Source organism: Urocampus carinirostris, chromosome 6, assembly GCF_059441175.1.
Source record: "Urocampus carinirostris isolate Australia breed hairy pipefish chromosome 6, RoL_Ucar_1.0, whole genome shotgun sequence".
Taxonomy (NCBI): Eukaryota; Metazoa; Chordata; class Actinopteri; order Syngnathiformes; family Syngnathidae; genus Urocampus; species Urocampus carinirostris.
The window spans coordinates 46,407,747-46,431,386 of NC_142354.1; positions in this window are offsets into that span (position 1 = coordinate 46,407,747).

The following is a 23,640-nucleotide window of genomic DNA, read 5'->3' on the forward strand; positions in this document are numbered from 1 at the left end:
CAAAGGGGTTAGTATGTGGAAAATGTCGAAAAAACACAAAGGGGTTAGTATGTCGAAAATGTCGAAAAAACACAAAGGGGTTAGTACGTAAAAAAGGTTGAAAAAATACACGTAGAAAAAACACAAAGGGGTTAGTATGTCGAAAATGTCGAAAAAACGGAAAGGGGTTAGTATGTCGAAAATGTTGAAAAAAAACAAAGGGGTTAGTATGTCGAAAATGTCAAAAAAACACAAAGGGGTTAGTATGTCAAAAATGTCGAAAAAACACAAAGGGGTTAGTATGTCGAAAATGTCGAAAAAACACAAAGGGGTTAGTATGTCGAAAATGTTGAAAAAAAACAAAGGGGTTAGTATGTCGAAAATGTCAAAAAAACACAAAGGGGTTAGTATGTCGAAAATGTCGAAAAAACACAAAGGGGTTAGTATGTCGAAAATGTCGAAAAAACACAAAGGGGTTAGTATGTCGAAAATGTTGAAAAAACACAAAGGGGTTAGTATGTCAAATGTCTAAAAAACACAAAGGGGTTAGTATGTCGAAAATGTCGAAAAAACACAAAGGGGTTAGTACGTCGAAAACGTTGAAAAAATACACGTAGGAAAAACACAAAGGGGTTAGTATGTCGAAAATGTCTAAAGAACACAAAGGGGTTAGTATGTCGAAAATGTCAAAAAACACAAAGGGGTTAGTATGTCGAAAAACTCGGAAAAAGCACAAAGGGGTTAGTATGTCGAAAAAGGTTAAAAAAACACAAAGGGGTTAGTATGTCGAAAATGTCAAAAAAACAAAAAGGGGTTAGTATGTCGAAAATGTCGAAAAAACACAAAGGGGTTAGTACGTCGAAAACGTTGAAAAAATACACGTAGAAAAAACACAAAGGGGTTACTATGTCGAAAATGTCGAAAAAACAGAAAGGGGTTAGTATGTCGAAAATGTCGAAAAAACACAAAAGGGTTAGTATGTCGAAAATGTCTGAAAAACACAAAGGGGTTAGTATGTCGAAAATATCGAAAAAACATAAAGGGGTTAATATGTCGAAAATGTCGAAAAAACACAAAAGGGTTAGTATGTCGAAAATGTCTGAAAAACACAAAGGGGTTAGTATGTCGAAAATGTCGAAAAAACACAAAGGGGTTAGTATGTGGAAAATGTCGAAAAAACACAAAGGGGTTAGTATGTCGAAAATGTCAAAAACACAAAGGGGTTAGTATGTCGAAAATGTTGAAAAAACACAAAGGGGTTAGTATGTCGAAAATGTCGAAAAAACACAAAAGGGTTAGTACGTCGAAAACGTTGAAAAAATACACGTAGAAAAAACAGAAAGGGGTTAGTATGTCGAAAATGTCGAAAAAACACAAGGGGGTTAGTATGTCGAAAATGTCTGAAAAACACAAAGGGGTTAGTATGTCGAAAATGTCGAAAAAACACAAAGGGGTTAGTATGTCGAAAAAATAGAAAAAACACAAAGGGGTTAGTATGTCGAAAACGTTGAAAAAATACACGTAGAAAAAACACAAAGGGGTTAGTATGTCGAAAATGTCGAAAAAACACAAAGGGGTTAGTATGTCGAAAATGTCTAAAGAACACAAAGGGGTTAGTATGTCGAAAAACTCGGAAAAACACAAAGGGGTTAGTATGTCGAAAATGTCAAAAAAACAAAAAGGGGTTAGTACGTCGAAAACGTTGAAAAAATACACGTAGAAAAAACACAAAGGGGTTAGTATGTCGAAAATGTCGAAAAAACAGAAAGGGGTTAGTATGTCGAAAATGTCTGAAAAACACAAAGGGGTTAGTATGTCGAAAATGTCGAAAAAACACAAAGGGGTTAGTATGTCGAAAATATCGAAAAAACATAAAGGGGTTAATATGTCGAAAATGTCGAAAAAACACAAAAGGGTTAGTATGTCGAAAATGTCTGAAAAACACAAAGGGGTTAGTACGTCGAAAACGTTGAAAAAATACACGTAGAAAAAACACAAAGGGGTTAGTATGTCGAAAATGTCAAAAAAACACAAAGGGGTTAGTATGTCGAAAATGTTGAAAAAACACAAAGGGGTTAGTATGTCGAAAATGTCGAAAAAACACAAAAGGGTTAGTACGTCGAAAACGTTGAAAAAATACACGTAGAAAAAACAGAAAGGGGTTAGTATGTCGAAAATGTCGAAAAAACACAAGGGGGTTAGTATGTCGAAAATATCGAAAAAAACAAAGGGGTTAGTATGTCGAAAATGTCGAAAAAACACAAAGGGGTTAGTATGTGGAAAATGTCGAAAAAACACAAAGGGGTTAGTATGTCGAAAAAATAGAAAAAACACAAAGGGGTTAGTATGTCGAAAACGTTGAAAAAATACACGTAGAAAAAACACAAAGGGGTTAGTATGTCGAAAATGTCGAAAAAACAGAAAGGGGTTAGTATGTCCAAAATGTCGAAAAAACACAAAGGGGTTAGTATGTCGAAAATGTCTAAAGAACACAAAGGGGTTAGTATGTCGAAAATGTCAAAAAACACAAAGGGGTTAGTATGTCGAAAAACTCGGAAAAAGCACAAAGGGGTTAGTATGTCGAAAATGTCAAAAAAACAAAAAGGGGTTAGTACGTCGAAAACATTGAAAAAATACACGTAGAAAAAACACAAAGGGGTTACTATGTCGAAAATGTCGAAAAAACAGGAAGGGGTTAGTATGTCGAAAATGTCTAAAAAACACAAAGGGGTTACTATGTCGAAAATGTCGAAAAAACAGAAAGGGGTTAGTATGTCGAAAATGTCGAAAAAACAGAAAGGGGTTATTTTGTCGAAAATGTCGAAAAGACACAAAGGGGTTAGTATGTCGAAAATGTCAAAAAACACAAAGGGGTTAGTATGTCGAAAATATCGAAAAAACATAAAGGGGTTAATATGTCGAAAATCTCGAAAAAACACAAAAGGGTTAGTATGTCGAAAATGTCTGAAAAACACAAAGGGGTTAGTATGTCGAAAATGTCGAAAAAACACAAAGGGGTTAGTATGTCGAAAATGTCGAAAAAAACACAAAGGGGTTAGTATGTCGAAAATGTCAAAAAAAACACAAAGGGGTTAGTATGTCGAAAATGTCGAAAAAACACAAAGGGGTGAGTACGTCAAAAACGTTGAAAAAATACACGTAGAAAAAACACAAAGGGGTTACTATGTCGAAAATGTCGAAAAAACAGAAAGGGGTTAGTATGTCGAAAATGTCGAAAAAACACAAAGGGGTTAGTATGTCGAAAATCTCGAAAAAACACAAAGGGGTTAGTATGGCGAAAATGTCGAAAAAACAAAGGGGTTAGTATGTCGAAAATATCAAAAAAACACAAAGGGGTTAGTATGTCGAAAATGTCGAAAAAACACAAAGGGGTTAGTATGTCGAAAATATCGAAAAAACATAAAGGGGTTAGTATGTGGAAAATGTCGAAAAAACACAAAGGGGTTAGTATGTGGAAAATGTCGAAAAAACACAAAGGGGTTAGTATGTGGAAAATGTCGAAAAAACACAAAGGGGTTAGTATGTCGAAAATGTCGAAAAAACACAAAGGGGTTAGTACGTAAAAAAGGTTGAAAAAATACACGTAGAAAAAACACAAAGGGGTTAGTATGTCGAAAATGTCGAAAAAACGGAAAGGGGTTAGTATGTCGAAAATGTTGAAAAAAAACAAAGGGGTTAGTATGTCGAAAATGTCAAAAAAACACAAAGGGGTTAGTATGTCGAAAATGTCGAAAAAACACAAAGGGGTTAGTATGTCGAAAATGTCGAAAAAACACAAAGGGGTTAGTATGTCGAAAATGTTGAAAAAACACAAAGGGGTTAGTATGTCAAATGTCTAAAAAACACAAAGGGGTTAGTATGTCGAAAATGTCGAAAAAACACAAAGGGGTTAGTATGTCGAAAATGTCAAAAAAACAAAAAGGGGTTAGTATGTCGAAAATGTCGAAAAAACACAAAGGGGTTAGTACGTCGAAAACGTTGAAAAAATACACGTAGAAAAAACACAAAGGGGTTACTATGTCGAAAATGTCGAAAAAACACAAAGGGGTTAGTATGTCGAAAATGTCGAAAAAACACAAAGGGGTTAGTATGTCGAAAATATCGAAAAAACATAAAGGGGTTAATATGTCGAAAATGTCGAAAAAACACAAAAGGGTTAGTATGTCGAAAATGTCTGAAAAACACAAAGGGGTTAGTATGTCGAAAATGTCGAAAAAACACAAAGGGGTTAGTATGTGGAAAATGTCGAAAAAACACAAAGGGGTTAGTATGTCGAAAATGTCAAAAACACAAAGGGGTTAGTACGTCGAAAACGTTGAAAAAATACACGTAGAAAAAACAGAAAGGGGTTAGTATGTCGAAAATGTCGAAAAAACACAAGGGGGTTAGTATGTCGAAAATATCGAAAAAAACAAAGGGGTTAATATGTCGAAAATGTCGAAAAAACACAAAAGGGTTAGTATGTCGAAAATGTCTGAAAAACACAAAGGGGTTAGTATGTCGAAAATGTCGAAAAAACACAAAGGGGTTAGTATGTGGAAAATGTCGAAAAAACACAAAGGGGTTAGTATGTCGAAAAAATAGAAAAAACACAAAGGGGTTAGTATGTCGAAAACGTTGAAAAAATACACGTAGAAAAAACACAAAGGGGTTAGTATGTCGAAAATGTCGAAAAAACAGAAAGGGGTTAGTATGTCCAAAATGTCGAAAAAACACAAAGGGGTTAGTATGTCGAAAATGTCTAAAGAACACAAAGGGGTTAGTATGTCGAAAAACTCGGAAAAAGCACAAAGGGGTTAGTATGTCGAAAATGTCAAAAAAACAAAAAGGGGTTAGTACGTCGAAAACGTTGAAAAAATACACGTAGAAAAAACACAAAGGGGTTAGTATGTCGAAAATGTCGAAAAAACAGAAAGGGGTTAGTATGTCCAAAATGTCGAAAAAACACAAAGGGGTTAGTATGTCGAAAATGTCTAAAGAACACAAAGGGGTTAGTATGTCGAAAATGTCAAAAAACACAAAGGGGTTAGTATGTCGAAAAACTCGGAAAAAGCACAAAGGGGTTAGTACGTCGAAAATGTCAAAAAAACAAAAAGGGGTTAGTACGTCGAAAACGTTGAAAAAATACACGTAGAAAAAACACAAAGGGGTTACTATGTCGAAAATGTCGAAAAAACAGGAAGGGGTTAGTATGTCGAAAATGTCTAAAAAACACAAAGGGGTTACTATGTCGAAAATGTCGAAAAAACAGAAAGGGGTTAGTATGTCGAAAATGTCGAAAAAACAGAAAGGGGTTATTTTGTCGAAAATGTCGAAAAGACACAAAGGGGTTAGTATGTCGAAAATGTCAAAAAACACAAAGGGGTTAGTATGTCGAAAATATCGAAAAAACATAAAGGGGTTAATATGTCGAAAATCTCGAAAAAACACAAAAGGGTTAGTATGTCGAAAATGTCTGAAAAACACAAAGGGGTTAGTATGTCGAAAATGTCGAAAAAACACAAAGGGGTTAGTATGTCGAAAATGTCGAAAAAAACACAAAGGGGTTAGTATGTCGAAAATGTAAAAAAAAACAGAAAGGGGTTAGTATGTCGAAAATGTCTGAAAAACACAAAGGGGTTAGTATGTCGAAAATGTCGAAAAAACACAAAGGGGTTAGTATGTCGAAAATGTCGAAAAAAACACAAAGGGGTTAGTATGTCGAAAATGTCAAAAAAAACACAAAGGGGTTAGTATGTCGAAAATGTCGAAAAAACACAAAGGGGTTAGTACGTCAAAAACGTTGAAAAAATACACGTAGAAAAAACACAAAGGGGTTACTATGTCGAAAATGTCGAAAAAACAGAAAGGGGTTAGTATGTCGAAAATATCAAAAAAACACAAAGGGGTTAGTATGGCGAAAATGTCGAAAAAACAAAGGGGTTAGTATGTCGAAAATGTCGAAAAAACACAAAGGGGTTAGTATGTCGAAAATGTTGAAAAAACACAAAGGGGTTAGTACGTCGAAAACGTTGAAAAAATACACGTAGGAAAAACACAAAGGGGTTAGTATGTCGAAAATGTTGAAAAAACACAAAGGGGTTAGTATGTCAAATGTCTAAAAAACACAAAGGGGTTAGTATGTCGAAAATGTCGAAAAAACACAAAGGGGTTAGTACGTCGAAAACGTTGAAAAAATACACGTAGGAAAAACACAAAGGGGTTAGTATGTCGAAAATGTCTAAAGAACACAAAGGGGTTAGTATGTTGAAAATGTCAAAAAACACAAAGGGGTTAGTATGTCGAAAAACTCGGAAAAAGCACAAAGGGGTTAGTATGTCGAAAATCTCGAAAAAACACAAAAGGGTTAGTATGTCGAAAATGTCTGAAAAACACAAAGGGGTTAGTATGTCGAAAATGTCGAAAAAACACAAAGGGGTTAGTATGTCGAAAATGTCGAAAAAAACACAAAGGGGTTAGTATGTCGAAAATGTCAAAAAAAACACAAAGGGGTTAGTATGTCGAAAATGTCGAAAAAACACAAAGGGGTGAGTACGTCAAAAACGTTGAAAAAATACACGTAGAAAAAACACAAAGGGGTTACTATGTCGAAAATGTCGAAAAAACAGAAAGGGGTTAGTATGTCGAAAATGTCGAAAAAACACAAAGGGGTTAGTATGTCGAAAATCTCGAAAAAACACAAAGGGGTTAGTATGGCGAAAATGTCGAAAAAACAAAGGGGTTAGTATGTCGAAAATATCAAAAAAACACAAAGGGGTTAGTATGTCGAAAATGTCGAAAAAACACAAAGGGGTTAGTATGTCGAAAATGTCAAAAAAACAAAAAGGGGTTAGTATGTCGAAAATGTCGAAAAAACACAAAGGGGTTAGTATGTCGAAAATCTCGAAAAAACACAAAGGGGTTAGTATGTCGAAAATGTCGAAAAAACACAAAGGATTTAGTATGTCGAAAATGGCAAAAAAACACAAAGGGGTTAATATGTCGAAAATCTCGAAAAAACACAAAGGGGTTAGTATGTCGAAAATATCGAAAAAACATAAAGGGGTTAGTATGTGGAAAATGTCGAAAAAACACAAAGGGGTTAGTATGTGGAAAATGTCGAAAAAACACAAAGGGGTTAGTATGTGGAAAATGTCGAAAAAACACAAAGGGGTTAGTATGTCGAAAATGTCGAAAAAACACAAAGGGGTTAGTACGTAAAAAAGGTTGAAAAAATACACGTAGAAAAAACACAAAAGGGTTAGTATGTCGAAAATGTCAAAAAAACGGAAAGGGGTTAGTATGTCGAAAATGTTGAAAAAAAACAAAGGGGTTAGTATGTCGAAAATGTCAAAAAAACACAAAGGGGTTAGTATGTCGAAAATGTCGAAAAAACACAAAGGGGTTAGTATGTCGAAAATGTCGAAAAAACACAAAGGGGTTAGTATGTCGAAAATGTTGAAAAAACACAAAGGGGTTAGTATGTCAAATGTCTAAAAAACACAAAGGGGTTAGTATGTCGAAAATGTCGAAAAAACACAAAGGGGTTAGTATGTCGAAAATGTCAAAAAAACAAAAAGGGGTTAGTATGTCGAAAATGTCGAAAAAACACAAAGGGGTTAGTACGTCGAAAACGTTGAAAAAATACACGTAGAAAAAACACAAAGGGGTTACTATGTCGAAAATGTCGAAAAAACACAAAGGGGTTAGTATGTCGAAAATGTCGAAAAAACACAAAGGGGTTAGTATGTCGAAAATATCGAAAAAACATAAAGGGGTTAATATGTCGAAAATGTCGAAAAAACACAAAAGGGTTAGTATGTCGAAAATGTCTGAAAAACACAAAGGGGTTAGTATGTCGAAAATGTCGAAAAAACACAAAGGGGTTAGTATGTGGAAAATGTCGAAAACACAAAGGGGTTAGTACGTCGAAAACGTTGAAAAAATACACGTAGAAAAAACAAAAAGGGGTTAGTATGTCGAAAATGTCGAAAAAACACAAGGGGGTTAGTATGTCGAAAATATCGAAAAAAACAAAGGGGTTAATATGTCGAAAATGTCGAAAAAACACAAAAGGGTTAGTATGTCGAAAATGTCTGAAAAACACAAAGGGGTTAGTATGTCGAAAATGTCGAAAAAACACAAAGGGGTTAGTATGTGGAAAATGTCGAAAAAACACAAAGGGGTTAGTATGTCGAAAAAATAGAAAAAACACAAAGGGGTTAGTATGTCGAAAACGTTGAAAAAATACACGTAGAAAAAACACAAAGGGGTTAGTATGTCGAAAATGTCGAAAAAACAGAAAGGGGTTAGTATGTCCAAAATGTCGAAAAAACACAAAGGGGTTAGTATGTCGAAAATGTCTAAAGAACACAAAGGGGTTAGTATGTCGAAAAACTCGGAAAAAGCACAAAGGGGTTAGTATGTCGAAAATGTCAAAAAAACAAAAAGGGGTTAGTACGTCGAAAACGTTGAAAAAATACACGTAGAAAAAACACAAAGGGGTTAGTATGTCGAAAATGTCGAAAAAACAGAAAGGGGTTAGTATGTCCAAAATGTCGAAAAAACACAAAGGGGTTAGTATGTCGAAAATGTCTAAAGAACACAAAGGGGTTAGTATGTCGAAAATGTCAAAAAACACAAAGGGGTTAGTATGTCGAAAAACTCGGAAAAAGCACAAAGGGGTTAGTACGTCGAAAATGTCAAAAAAACAAAAAGGGGTTAGTACGTCGAAAACGTTGAAAAAATACACGTAGAAAAAACACAAAGGGGTTACTATGTCGAAAATGTCGAAAAAACAGGAAGGGGTTAGTATGTCGAAAATGTCTAAAAAACACAAAGGGGTTACTATGTCGAAAATGTCGAAAAAACAGAAAGGGGTTAGTATGTCGAAAATGTCGAAAAAACAGAAAGGGGTTATTTTGTCGAAAATGTCGAAAAGACACAAAGGGGTTAGTATGTCGAAAATGTCAAAAAACACAAAGGGGTTAGTATGTCGAAAATATCGAAAAAACATAAAGGGGTTAATATGTCGAAAATCTCGAAAAAACACAAAAGGGTTAGTATGTCGAAAATGTCTGAAAAACACAAAGGGGTTAGTATGTCGAAAATGTCGAAAAAACACAAAGGGGTTAGTATGTCGAAAATGTCGAAAAAAACACAAAGGGGTTAGTATGTCGAAAATGTAAAAAAAAACAGAAAGGGGTTAGTATGTCGAAAATGTCTGAAAAACACAAAGGGGTTAGTATGTCGAAAATGTTGAAAAAACACAAAGGGGTTAGTATGTCAAATGTCTAAAAAACACAAAGGGGTTAGTATGTCGAAAATGTCGAAAAAACACAAAGGGGTTAGTACGTCGAAAACGTTGAAAAAATACACGTAGGAAAAACACAAAGGGGTTAGTATGTCGAAAATGTCTAAAGAACACAAAGGGGTTAGTATGTTGAAAATGTCAAAAAACACAAAGGGGTTAGTATGTCGAAAAACTCGGAAAAAGCACAAAGGGGTTAGTATGTCGAAAAAGGTTAAAAAAACACAAAGGGGTTAGTATGTCGAAAATGTCGAAAAAACACAAAGGGGTTAGTATGTCGAAAATGTCAAAAAAACAAAAAGGGGTTAGTATGTCGAAAATGTCGAAAAAACGGAAAGGGGTTAGTATGTCGAAAATGTTGAAAAAAAACAAAGGGGTTAGTATGTCGAAAATGTCAAAAAAACACAAAGGGGTTAGTATGTCGAAAATGTCGAAAAAACACAAAGGGGTTAGTATGTCGAAAATGTCGAAAAAACACAAAGGGGTTAGTATGTCGAAAATGTTGAAAAAACACAAAGGGGTTAGTATGTCAAATGTCTAAAAAACACAAAGGGGTTAGTATGTCGAAAATGTCGAAAAAACACAAAGGGGTTAGTATGTCGAAAATGTCAAAAAAACAAAAAGGGGTTAGTATGTCGAAAATGTCGAAAAAACACAAAGGGGTTAGTACGTCGAAAACGTTGAAAAAATACACGTAGAAAAAACACAAAGGGGTTACTATGTCGAAAATGTCGAAAAAACACAAAGGGGTTAGTATGTCGAAAATGTCGAAAAAACACAAAGGGGTTAGTATGTCGAAAATATCGAAAAAACATAAAGGGGTTAATATGTCGAAAATGTCGAAAAAACACAAAAGGGTTAGTATGTCGAAAATGTCTGAAAAACACAAAGGGGTTAGTATGTCGAAAATGTCGAAAAAACACAAAGGGGTTAGTATGTGGAAAATGTCGAAAAAACACAAAGGGGTTAGTATGTCGAAAATGTCAAAAACACAAAGGGGTTAGTACGTCGAAAACGTTGAAAAAATACACGTAGAAAAAACAGAAAGGGGTTAGTATGTCGAAAATGTCGAAAAAACACAAGGGGGTTAGTATGTCGAAAATATCGAAAAAAACAAAGGGGTTAATATGTCGAAAATGTCGAAAAAACACAAAAGGGTTAGTATGTCGAAAATGTCTGAAAAACACAAAGGGGTTAGTATGTCGAAAATGTCGAAAAAACACAAAGGGGTTAGTATGTGGAAAATGTCGAAAAAACACAAAGGGGTTAGTATGTCGAAAAAATAGAAAAAACACAAAGGGGTTAGTATGTCGAAAACGTTGAAAAAATACACGTAGAAAAAACACAAAGGGGTTAGTATGTCGAAAATGTCGAAAAAACAGAAAGGGGTTAGTATGTCCAAAATGTCGAAAAAACACAAAGGGGTTAGTATGTCGAAAATGTCTAAAGAACACAAAGGGGTTAGTATGTCGAAAAACTCGGAAAAAGCACAAAGGGGTTAGTATGTCGAAAATGTCAAAAAAACAAAAAGGGGTTAGTACGTCGAAAACGTTGAAAAAATACACGTAGAAAAAACACAAAGGGGTTAGTATGTCGAAAATGTCGAAAAAACAGAAAGGGGTTAGTATGTCCAAAATGTCGAAAAAACACAAAGGGGTTAGTATGTCGAAAATGTCTAAAGAACACAAAGGGGTTAGTATGTCGAAAATGTCAAAAAACACAAAGGGGTTAGTATGTCGAAAAACTCGGAAAAAGCACAAAGGGGTTAGTACGTCGAAAATGTCAAAAAAACAAAAAGGGGTTAGTACGTCGAAAACGTTGAAAAAATACACGTAGAAAAAACACAAAGGGGTTACTATGTTGAAAATGTCGAAAAAACAGGAAGGGGTTAGTATGTCGAAAATGTCTAAAAAACACAAAGGGGTTACTATGTCGAAAATGTCGAAAAAACAGAAAGGGGTTAGTATGTCGAAAATGTCGAAAAAACAGAAAGGGGTTATTTTGTCGAAAATGTCGAAAAGACACAAAGGGGTTAGTATGTCGAAAATGTCAAAAAACACAAAGGGGTTAGTATGTCGAAAATATCGAAAAAACATAAAGGGGTTAATATGTCGAAAATCTCGAAAAAACACAAAAGGGTTAGTATGTCGAAAATGTCTGAAAAACACAAAGGGGTTAGTATGTCGAAAATGTCGAAAAAACACAAAGGGGTTAGTATGTCGAAAATGTCGAAAAAAACACAAAGGGGTTAGTATGTCGAAAATGTAAAAAAAAACAGAAAGGGGTTAGTATGTCGAAAATGTCTGAAAAACACAAAGGGGTTAGTATGTCGAAAATGTCGAAAAAACACAAAGGGGTTAGTATGTCGAAAATGTCGAAAAAAACACAAAGGGGTTAGTATGTCGAAAATGTCAAAAAAAACACAAAGGGGTTAGTATGTCGAAAATGTCGAAAAAACACAAAGGGGTTAGTACGTCAAAAACGTTGAAAAAATACACGTAGAAAAAACACAAAGGGGTTACTATGTCGAAAATGTCGAAAAAACAGAAAGGGGTTAGTATGTCGAAAATATCAAAAAAACACAAAGGGGTTAGTATGGCGAAAATGTCGAAAAAACAAAGGGGTTAGTATGTCGAAAATGTCGAAAAAACACAAAGGGGTTAGTATGTCGAAAATGTTGAAAAAACACAAAGGGGTTAGTACGTCGAAAACGTTGAAAAAATACACGTAGGAAAAACACAAAGGGGTTAGTATGTCGAAAATGTTGAAAAAACACAAAGGGGTTAGTATGTCAAATGTCTAAAAAACACAAAGGGGTTAGTATGTCGAAAATGTCGAAAAAACACAAAGGGGTTAGTACGTCGAAAACGTTGAAAAAATACACGTAGGAAAAACACAAAGGGGTTAGTATGTCGAAAATGTCTAAAGAACACAAAGGGGTTAGTATGTTGAAAATGTCAAAAAACACAAAGGGGTTAGTATGTCGAAAAACTCGGAAAAAGCACAAAGGGGTTAGTATGTCGAAAATCTCGAAAAAACACAAAAGGGTTAGTATGTCGAAAATGTCTGAAAAACACAAAGGGGTTAGTATGTCGAAAATGTCGAAAAAACACAAAGGGGTTAGTATGTCGAAAATGTCGAAAAAAACACAAAGGGGTTAGTATGTCGAAAATGTCAAAAAAAACACAAAGGGGTTAGTATGTCGAAAATGTCGAAAAAACACAAAGGGGTGAGTACGTCAAAAACGTTGAAAAAATACACGTAGAAAAAACACAAAGGGGTTACTATGTCGAAAATGTCGAAAAAACAGAAAGGGGTTAGTATGTCGAAAATGTCGAAAAAACACAAAGGGGTTAGTATGTCGAAAATCTCGAAAAAACACAAAGGGGTTAGTATGGCGAAAATGTCGAAAAAACAAAGGGGTTAGTATGTCGAAAATATCAAAAAAACACAAAGGGGTTAGTATGTCGAAAATGTCGAAAAAACACAAAGGGGTTAGTATGTCGAAAATGTCAAAAAAACAAAAAGGGGTTAGTATGTCGAAAATGTCGAAAAAACACAAAGGGGTTAGTATGTCGAAAATCTCGAAAAAACACAAAGGGGTTAGTATGTCGAAAATGTCGAAAAAACACAAAGGATTTAGTATGTCGAAAATGGCAAAAAAACACAAGGGGGTTAATATGTCGAAAATCTCGAAAAAACACAAAGGGGTTAGTATGTCGAAAATATCGAAAAAACATAAAGGGGTTAGTATGTGGAAAATGTCGAAAAAACACAAAGGGGTTAGTATGTGGAAAATGTCGAAAAAACACAAAGGGGTTAGTATGTGGAAAATGTCGAAAAAACACAAAGGGGTTAGTATGTCGAAAATGTCGAAAAAACACAAAGGGGTTAGTACGTAAAAAAGGTTGAAAAAATACACGTAGAAAAAACACAAAGGGGTTAGTATGTCGAAAATGTCAAAAAAACGGAAAGGGGTTAGTATGTCGAAAATGTTGAAAAAAAACAAAGGGGTTAGTATGTCGAAAATGTCAAAAAAACACAAAGGGGTTAGTATGTCGAAAATGTCGAAAAAACACAAAGGGGTTAGTATGTCGAAAATGTCGAAAAAACACAAAGGGGTTAGTATGTCGAAAATGTTGAAAAAACACAAAGGGGTTAGTATGTCAAATGTCTAAAAAACACAAAGGGGTTAGTATGTCGAAAATGTCGAAAAAACACAAAGGGGTTAGTATGTCGAAAATGTCAAAAAAACAAAAAGGGGTTAGTATGTCGAAAATGTCGAAAAAACACAAAGGGGTTAGTACGTCGAAAACGTTGAAAAAATACACGTAGAAAAAACACAAAGGGGTTACTATGTCGAAAATGTCGAAAAAACACAAAGGGGTTAGTATGTCGAAAATGTCGAAAAAACACAAAGGGGTTAGTATGTCGAAAATATCGAAAAAACATAAAGGGGTTAATATGTCGAAAATGTCGAAAAAACACAAAAGGGTTAGTATGTCGAAAATGTCTGAAAAACACAAAGGGGTTAGTATGTCGAAAATGTCGAAAAAACACAAAGGGGTTAGTATGTGGAAAATGTCGAAAAAACACAAAGGGGTTAGTATGTCGAAAATGTCAAAAACACAAAGGGGTTAGTACGTCGAAAACGTTGAAAAAATACACGTAGAAAAAACAGAAAGGGGTTAGTATGTCGAAAATGTCGAAAAAACACAAGGGGGTTAGTATGTCGAAAATATCGAAAAAAACAAAGGGGTTAATATGTCGAAAATGTCGAAAAAACACAAAAGGGTTAGTATGTCGAAAATGTCTGAAAAACACAAAGGGGTTAGTATGTCGAAAATGTCGAAAAAACACAAAGGGGTTAGTATGTGGAAAATGTCGAAAAAACACAAAGGGGTTAGTATGTCGAAAAAATAGAAAAAACACAAAGGGGTTAGTATGTCGAAAACGTTGAAAAAATACACGTAGAAAAAACACAAAGGGGTTAGTATGTCGAAAATGTCGAAAAAACAGAAAGGGGTTAGTATGTCCAAAATGTCGAAAAAACACAAAGGGGTTAGTATGTCGAAAATGTCTAAAGAACACAAAGGGGTTAGTATGTCGAAAAACTCGGAAAAAGCACAAAGGGGTTAGTATGTCGAAAATGTCAAAAAAACAAAAAGGGGTTAGTACGTCGAAAACGTTGAAAAAATACACGTAGAAAAAACACAAAGGGGTTAGTATGTCGAAAATGTCGAAAAAACAGAAAGGGGTTAGTATGTCCAAAATGTCGAAAAAACACAAAGGGGTTAGTATGTCGAAAATGTCTAAAGAACACAAAGGGGTTAGTATGTCGAAAATGTCAAAAAACACAAAGGGGTTAGTATGTCGAAAAACTCGGAAAAAGCACAAAGGGGTTAGTACGTCGAAAATGTCAAAAAAACAAAAAGGGGTTAGTACGTCGAAAACGTTGAAAAAATACACGTAGAAAAAACACAAAGGGGTTACTATGTCGAAAATGTCGAAAAAACAGGAAGGGGTTAGTATGTCGAAAATGTCTAAAAAACACAAAGGGGTTACTATGTCGAAAATGTCGAAAAAACAGAAAGGGGTTAGTATGTCGAAAATGTCGAAAAAACAGAAAGGGGTTATTTTGTCGAAAATGTCGAAAAGACACAAAGGGGTTAGTATGTCGAAAATGTCAAAAAACACAAAGGGGTTAGTATGTCGAAAATATCGAAAAAACATAAAGGGGTTAATATGTCGAAAATCTCGAAAAAACACAAAAGGGTTAGTATGTCGAAAATGTCTGAAAAACACAAAGGGGTTAGTATGTCGAAAATGTCGAAAAAACACAAAGGGGTTAGTATGTCGAAAATGTCGAAAAAAACACAAAGGGGTTAGTATGTCGAAAATGTAAAAAAAAACAGAAAGGGGTTAGTATGTCGAAAATGTCTGAAAAACACAAAGGGGTTAGTATGTCGAAAATGTCGAAAAAACACAAAGGGGTTAGTATGTCGAAAATGTCGAAAAAAACACAAAGGGGTTAGTATGTCGAAAATGTCAAAAAAAACACAAAGGGGTTAGTATGTCGAAAATGTCGAAAAAACACAAAGGGGTTAGTACGTCAAAAACGTTGAAAAAATACACGTAGAAAAAACACAAAGGGGTTACTATGTCGAAAATGTCGAAAAAACAGAAAGGGGTTAGTATGTCGAAAATATCAAAAAAACACAAAGGGGTTAGTATGTCGAAAATGTCGAAAAAACACAAAGGGGTTAGTATGTCGAAAATGTCAAAAAAACAAAAAGGGGTTAGTATGTCGAAAATGTCGAAAAAACACAAAGGGGTTAGTATGTCGAAAATCTCGAAAAAACACAAAGGGGTTAGTATGGCGAAAATGTCGAAAAAACAAAGGGGTTAGTATGTCGAAAATGTCGAAAAAACACAAAGGGGTTAGTATGTCGAAAATGTTGAAAAAACACAAAGGGGTTAGTACGTCGAAAACGTTGAAAAAATACACGTAGGAAAAACACAAAGGGGTTAGTATGTCGAAAATGTTGAAAAAACACAAAGGGGTTAGTATGTCAAATGTCTAAAAAACACAAAGGGGTTAGTATGTCGAAAATGTCGAAAAAACACAAAGGGGTTAGTACGTCGAAAACGTTGAAAAAATACACGTAGGAAAAACACAAAGGGGTTAGTATGTCGAAAATGTCTAAAGAACACAAAGGGGTTAGTATGTTGAAAATGTCAAAAAACACAAAGGGGTTAGTATGTCGAAAAACTCGGAAAAAGCACAAAGGGGTTAGTATGTCGAAAAAGGTTAAAAAAACACAAAGGGGTTAGTATGTCGAAAATGTCGAAAAAACACAAAGGGGTTAGTATGTCGAAAATGTCAAAAAAACAAAAAGGGGTTAGTATGTCGAAAATGTCGAAAAAACACAAAGGGGTTAGTACGTCGAAAATGTTGAAAAAATACACGTAAAAAAAACACAAAGGGGTTACTATGTCGAAAATGTCGAAAAAACAGAAAGGGGTTAGTATGTCGAAAATGTCGAAAAAACACAAAGGGGTTAGTATGTCGAAAATATCGAAAAAACATAAAGGGCTTAATATGTCGAAAATGTCGAAAAAACACAAAAGGGTTAGTATGTCGAAAATGTCTGAAAAACACAAAGGGGTTAGTATGTCGAAAATGTCGAAAAAACACAAAGGGGTTAGTATGTGGAAAATGTCGAAAAAACACAAAGGGGTTAGTATGTCGAAAATGTCAAAAACACAAAGGGGTTAGTATGTCGAAAATGTTGAAAAAACACAAAGGGGTTAGTATGTCGAAAATTTCGAAAAAACACAAAAGGGTTAGTACGTCGAAAACGTTGAAAAAATACACGTAGAAAAAACAGAAAGGGGTTAGTATGTCGAAAATGTCGAAAAAACACAAGGGGGTTAGTATGTCGAAAATATCGAAAAAAACAAAGGGGTTAGTATGTCGAAAATGTCGAAAAAACACAAAGGGGTTAGTATGTCGAAAATGTCAAAAAAACAAAAAGGGGTTAGTACGTCGAAAACGTTGAAAAAATACACGTAGAAAAAACACAAAGGGGTTAGTATGTCGAAAATGTCGAAAAAACAGAAAGGGGTTAGTATGTCCAAAATGTCGAAAAAACACAAAGGGGTTAGTATGGCGAAAATGTCGAAAAAACAAAGGGGTTAGTATGTCGAAAATGTCGAAAAAACACAAAGGGGTTAGTATGTCGAAAATGTTGAAAAAACACAAAGGGGTTAGTATGTCAAATGTCTAAAAAACACAAAGGGGTTAGTATGTCGAAAATGTCGAAAAAACACAAAGGGGTTAGTACGTCGAAAACGTTGAAAAAATACACGTAGGAAAAACACAAAGGGGTTAGTATGTCGAAAATGTTGAAAAAACAAAAAGGGGTTAGTACGTCGAAAACGTTGAAAAAATACACGTAGAAAAAACACAAAGGGGTTAGTATGTCGAAAATGTCGAAAAAACAGAAAGGGGTTAGTATGTCCAAAATGTCGAAAAAACACAAAGGGGTTAGTATGTCGAAAATGTCTAAAGAACACAAAGGGGTTAGTATGTCGAAAATGTCAAAAAACACAAAGGGGTTAGTATGTCGAAAAACTCGGAAAAAGCACAAAGGGGTTAGTATGTCGAAAATGTCAAAAAAACAAAAAGGGGTTAGTACGTCGAAAACGTTGAAAAAATACACGTAGAAAAAACACAAAGGGGTTACTATGTCGAAAATGTCGAAAAAACAGAAAGGGGTTAGTATGTCGAAAATGTCGAAAAAACAGAAAGGGGTTATTTTGTCGAAAATGTCGAAAAGACACAAAGGGGTTAGTATGTCGAAAATGTCAAAAAACACAAAGGGGTTAGTATGTCGAAAATATCGAAAAAACATAAAGGGGTTAATATGTCGAAAATCTCGAAAAAACACAAAAGGGTTAGTATGTCGAAAATGTCTGAAAAACACAAAGGGGTTAGTATGTCGAAAATGTCGAAAAAACACAAAGGGGTTAGTATGTCGAAAATGTCGAAAAAAACACAAAGGGGTTAGTATGTCGAAAATGTAAAAAAAAACAGAAAGGGGTTAGTATGTCGAAAATGTCTGAAAAACACAAAGGGGTTAGTATGTCGAAAATGTCGAAAAAACACAAAGGGGTTAGTATTTCGAAAATGTCGAAAAAAACACAAAGGGGTTAGTATGTCGAAAATGTCAAAAAAAACACAAAGGGGTTAGTATGTCGAAAATGTCGAAAAAACACAAAGGGGTTAGTACGTCAAAAACGTTGAAAAAATACACGTAGAAAAAACACAAAGGGGTTACTATGTCGAAAATGTCGAAAAAACAGAAAGGGGTTAGTATGTCGAAAATATCAAAAAAACACAAAGGGGTTAGTATGTCGAAAATGTCGAAAAAACACAAAGGGGTTAGTATGTCGAAAATGTCAAAAAAACAAAAAGGGGTTAGTATGTCGAAAATGTCGAAAAAACACAAAGGGGTTAGTATGTCGAAAATCTCGAAAAAACACAAAGGGGTTAGTATGGCGAAAATGTCGAAAAAACAAAGGGGTTAGTATGTCGAAAATGTCGAAAAAACACAAAGGGGTTAGTATGTCGAAAATGTTGAAAAAACACAAAGGGGTTAGTACGTCGAAAACGTTGAAAAAATACACGTAGGAAAAACACAAAGGGGTTAGTATGTCGAAAATGTTGTAAAAACACAAAGGGGTTAGTATGTCAAATGTCTAAAAAACACAAAGGGGTTAGTATGTCGAAAATGTCGAAAAAACACAAAGGGGTTAGTACGTCGAAAACGTTGAAAAAATACACGTAGGAAAAACACAAAGGGGTTAGTATGTCGAAAATGTCTAAAGAACACAAAGGGGTTAGTATGTTGAAAATGTCAAAAAACACAAAGGGGTTAGTATGTCGAAAAACTCGGAAAAAGCACAAAGGGGTTAGTATGTCGAAAAAGGTTAAAAAAACACAAAGGGGTTAGTATGTCGAAAATGTCGAAAAAACACAAAGGGGTTAGTATGTCGAAAATGTCAAAAAAACAAAAAGGGGTTAGTATGTCGAAAATGTCGAAAAAACACAAAGGGGTTAGTACGTCGAAAATGTTGAAAAAATACACGTAGAAAAAACACAAAGGGGTTACTATGTCGAAAATGTCGAAAAAACAGAAAGGGGTTAGTATGTCGAAAATGTCGAAAAAACACAAAGGGGTTAGTATGTCGAAAATATCGAAAAAACATAAAGGGGTTAATATGTCGAAAATGTCGAAAAAACACAAAAGGGTTAGTATGTCGAAAATGTCTGAAAAACACAAAGGGGTTAGTATGTGGAAAATGTCGAAAAAACACAAAGGGGTTAGTATGTCGAAAATGTCAAAAACACAAAGGGGTTAGTATGTCGAAAATGTTGAAAAAACACAAAGGGGTTAGTATGTCGAAAATTTCGAAAAAACACAAAAGGGTTAGTACGTCGAAAACGTTGAAAAAATACACGTAGAAAAAACAGAAAGGGGTTAGTATGTCGAAAATGTCGAAAAAACACAAGGGGGTTAGTATGTCAAAAATATCGAAAAAAACAAAGGGGTTAGTATGTCGAAAATGTCGAAAAAACACAAAGGGGTTAGTATGTGGAAAATGTCGAAAAAACACAAAGGGGTTAGTATGTCGAAAATGTCAAAAAAACAAAAAGGGGTTAGTACGTCGAAAACGTTGAAAAAATACACGTAGAAAAAACACAAAGGGGTTACTATGTCGAAAATGTCGAAAAAACACAAAGGGGTTAGTATGTCGAAAATGTTGAAAAAACACAAAGGGGTTAGTATGTCAAATGTCTAAAAAACACAAAGGGGTTAGTATGTCGAAAATGTCGAAAAAACACAAAGGGGTTAGTACGTCGAAAACGTTGAAAAAATACACGTAGGAAAAACACAAAGGGGTTAGTATGTCGAAAATGTTGAAAAAACACAAAGGGGTTAGTATGTCAAATGTCTAAAAAACACAAAGGGGTTAATATGTCGAAAATGTCGAAAAAACACAAAGGGGTTAGTACGTCAAAAACGTTGAAAAAATACACGTAGGAAAAACACAAAGGGGTTAGTATGTCGAAAATGTCTAAAGAACACAAAGGGGTTAGTATGTCGAAAATGTCAAAAAACACAAAGGGGTTAGTATGTCGAAAAACTCGGAAAAAGCACAAAGGGGTTAGTATGTCGAAAAAGGTTAAAAAAACACAAAGGGGTTAGTATGTCGAAAATGTCGAAAAAACACAAAGGGGTTAGTATGTCGAAAATGTCAAAAAAACAAAAAGGGGTTAGTATGTCGAAAATGTCGAAAAAACACAAAGGGGTTAGTACGTCGAAAACGTTGAAAAAATACACGTAGAAAAAACACAAAGGGGTTACTATGTCGAAAATGTCGAAAAAACAGAAAGGGGTTAGTATGTCGAAAATGTCGAAAAAACACAAAGGGGTTAGTATGTCGAAAATATCGAAAAAACAGGAAGGGGTTAGTATGTCGATAATGTCTTAAAAACACAAAGGGGTTACTATTTCGAAAATGTCGAAAAAACAGAAAGGGGTTAGTATGTCGAAAATGTCGAAAAAACAGAAAGGGGTTATTTTGTCGAAAATGTCGAAAAGACACAAAGGGGTTAGTATGTCGAAAATGTCAAAAAACACAAAGGGGTTAGTATGTCGAAAATATCGAAAAAACATAAAGGGGTTAATATGTCGAAAATCTCGAAAAAACACAAAAGGGTTAGTATGTCGAAAATGTCTAAAAAACACAAAGGGGTTAGTATGTCGAAAATGTCGAAAAAACACAAAGGGGTTAGTATGTCGAAAATGTCGAAAAAAACACAAAGGGGTTAGTATGTCGAAAATGTCAAAAAAAACACAAAGGGGTTAGTATGTCGAAAATGTCGAAAAAACACAAAGGGGTTAGTATGTCAAAAACGTTGAAAAAATACACGTAGAAAAAACACAAAGGGGTTACTATGTCGAAAATGTCGAAAAAACAGAAAGGGGTTAGTATGTCGAAAATATCAAAAAAACACAAAGGGGTTAGTATGTCGAAAATGTCGAAAAAACACAAAGGGGTTAGTATGTCGAAAATGTCAAAAAAACAAAAAGGGGTTAGTATGTCGAAAATGTCGAAAAAACACAAAGGGGTTAGTATGTCGAAAATCTCGAAAAAACACAAAGGGGTTAGTATGGCGAAAATGTCGAAAAAACAAAGGGGTTAGTATGTCGAAAATGTCGAAAAAACACAAAGGGGTTAGTATGTCGAAAATGTTGAAAAAACACAAAGGGGTTAGTATGTCAAATGTCTAAAAAACACAAAGGGGTTAGTATGTCGAAAATGTCGAAAAAACACAAAGGGGTTAGTACGTCGAAAACGTTGAAAAAATACACGTAGGAAAAACACAAAGGGGTTAGTATGTCAAAAATGTCTAAAGAACACAAAGGGGTTAGTATGTTGAAAATGTCAAAAAACACAAAGGGGTTAGTATGTCGAAAATGTCGAAAAAACAGGAAGGGGTTAGTATGTCGAAAATGTCTAAAAAACACAAAGGGGTTACTATGTCGAAAATGTCGAAAAAACACAAAGGGGTTAGTACGTCGAAAACGTTGAAAAAATACACGTAGGAAAAACACAAAGGGGTTAGTATGTCGAAAATGTCTAAAGAACACAAAGGGGTTAGTATGTTGAAAATGTCAAAAAACACAAAGGGGTTAGTATGTCGAAAAACTCGGAAAAAGCACAAAGGGGTTAGTATGTCGAAAAAGGTTAAAAAAACACAAAGGGGTTAGTATGTCGAAAATGTCGAAAAAACACAAAGGGGTTAGTATGTCGAAAATGTCAAAAAAACAAAAAGGGGTTAGTATGTCGAAAATGTCGAAAAAACACAAAGGGGTTGTTAGTACGTCGAAAATGTTGAAAAAATACACGTAGAAAAAACACAAAGGGGTTACTATGTCGAAAATGTCGAAAAAACAGAAAGGGGTTAGTATGTCGAAAATGTCGAAAAAACACAAAGGGGTTAGTATGTCGAAAATATCGAAAAAACATAAAGGGGTTAATATGTCGAAAATGTCGAAAAAACACAAAAGGGTTAGTATGTCGAAAATGTCTGAAAAACACAAAGGGGTTAGTATGTCGAAAATGTCGAAAAAACACAAAGGGGTTAGTATGTGGAAAATGTCGAAAAAACACAAAGGGGTTAGTATGTCGAAAATGTCAAAAACACAAAGGGGTTAGTACGTCGAAAACGTTGAAAAAATACACGTAGAAAAAACACAAAGGGGTTAGTATGTCGAAAATGTCAAAAAAACACAAAGGGGTTAGTATGTCGAAAATGTTGAAAAAACACAAAGGGGTTAGTATGTCGAAAATGTCGAAAAAACACAAAAGGGTTAGTACGTCGAAAACGTTGAAAAAATACACGTAGAAAAAACAGAAAGGGGTTAGTATGTCGAAAATGTCGAAAAAACACAAGGGGGTTAGTATGTCGAAAATATCGAAAAAAACAAAGGGGTTAGTATGTCGAAAATGTCGAAAAAACACAAAGGGGTTAGTATGTGGAAAATGTCGAAAAAACACAAAGGGGTTAGTATGTCGAAAATGTCAAAAAAACACAAAGGGGTTAGTACGTCGAAAACGTTGAAAAAATACACGTAGAAAAAACACAAAGGGGTTAGTATGTCGAAAATGTCGAAAAAACAGAAAGGGGTTAGTATGTCCAAAATGTCGAAAAAACACAAAGGGGTTAGTATGTCGAAAATGTCTAAAGAACACAAAGGGGTTAGTATGTCGAAAATGTCAAAAAACACAAAGGGGTTAGTATGTCGAAAAACTCGGAAAAAGCACAAAGGGGTTAGTATGTCGAAAATGTCAAAAAAACAAAAAGGGGTTAGTACGTCGAAAACGTTGAAAAAATACACGTAGAAAAAACACAAAGGGGTTAGTATGTCGAAAATGTCGAAAAAACAGAAAGGGGTTAGTATGTCCAAAATGTCGAAAAAACACAAAGGGGTTAGTATGTCGAAAATGTCTAAAGAACACAAAGGGGTTAGTATGTCGAAAATGTCAAAAAACACAAAGGGGTTAGTATGTCGAAAAACTCGGAAAAAGCACAAAGGGGTTAGTATGTCGAAAATGTCAAAAAAACAAAAAGGGGTTAGTACGTCGAAAACGTTGAAAAAATACACGAAGAAAAAACACAAAGGGGTTACTATGTCGAAAATGTCGAAAAAACAGGAAGGGGTTAGTATGTCGAAAATGTCTAAAAAACACAAAGGGGTTACTATGTCGAAAATGTCGAAAAAAGAGAAAGGGGTTAGTATGTCGAAAATGTCGAAAAAACAGAAAGGGGTTATTTTGTCGAAAATGTCGAAAAGACACAAAGGGGTTAGTATGTCGAAAATGTCAAAAAACACAAAGGGGTTAGTATGTCGAAAATATCGAAAAAACATAAAGGGGTTAATATGTCGAAAATCTCGAAAAAACACAAAAGGGTTAGTATGTCGAAAATGTCTGAAAAACACAAAGGGGTTAGTATGTCGAAAATGTCGAAAAAACACAAAGGGGTTAGTATGTCGAAAATGTCGAAAAAAACACAAAGGGGTTAGTATGTCGAAAATGTCAAAAAAAACACAAAGGGGTTAGTATGTCGAAAATGTCGAAAAAACACAAAGGGGTGAGTACGTCAAAAACGTTGAAAAAATACACGTAGAAAAAACACAAAGGGGTTACTATGTCGAAAATGTCGAAAAAACAGAAAGGGGTTAGTATGTCGAAAATGTCGAAAAAACACAAAG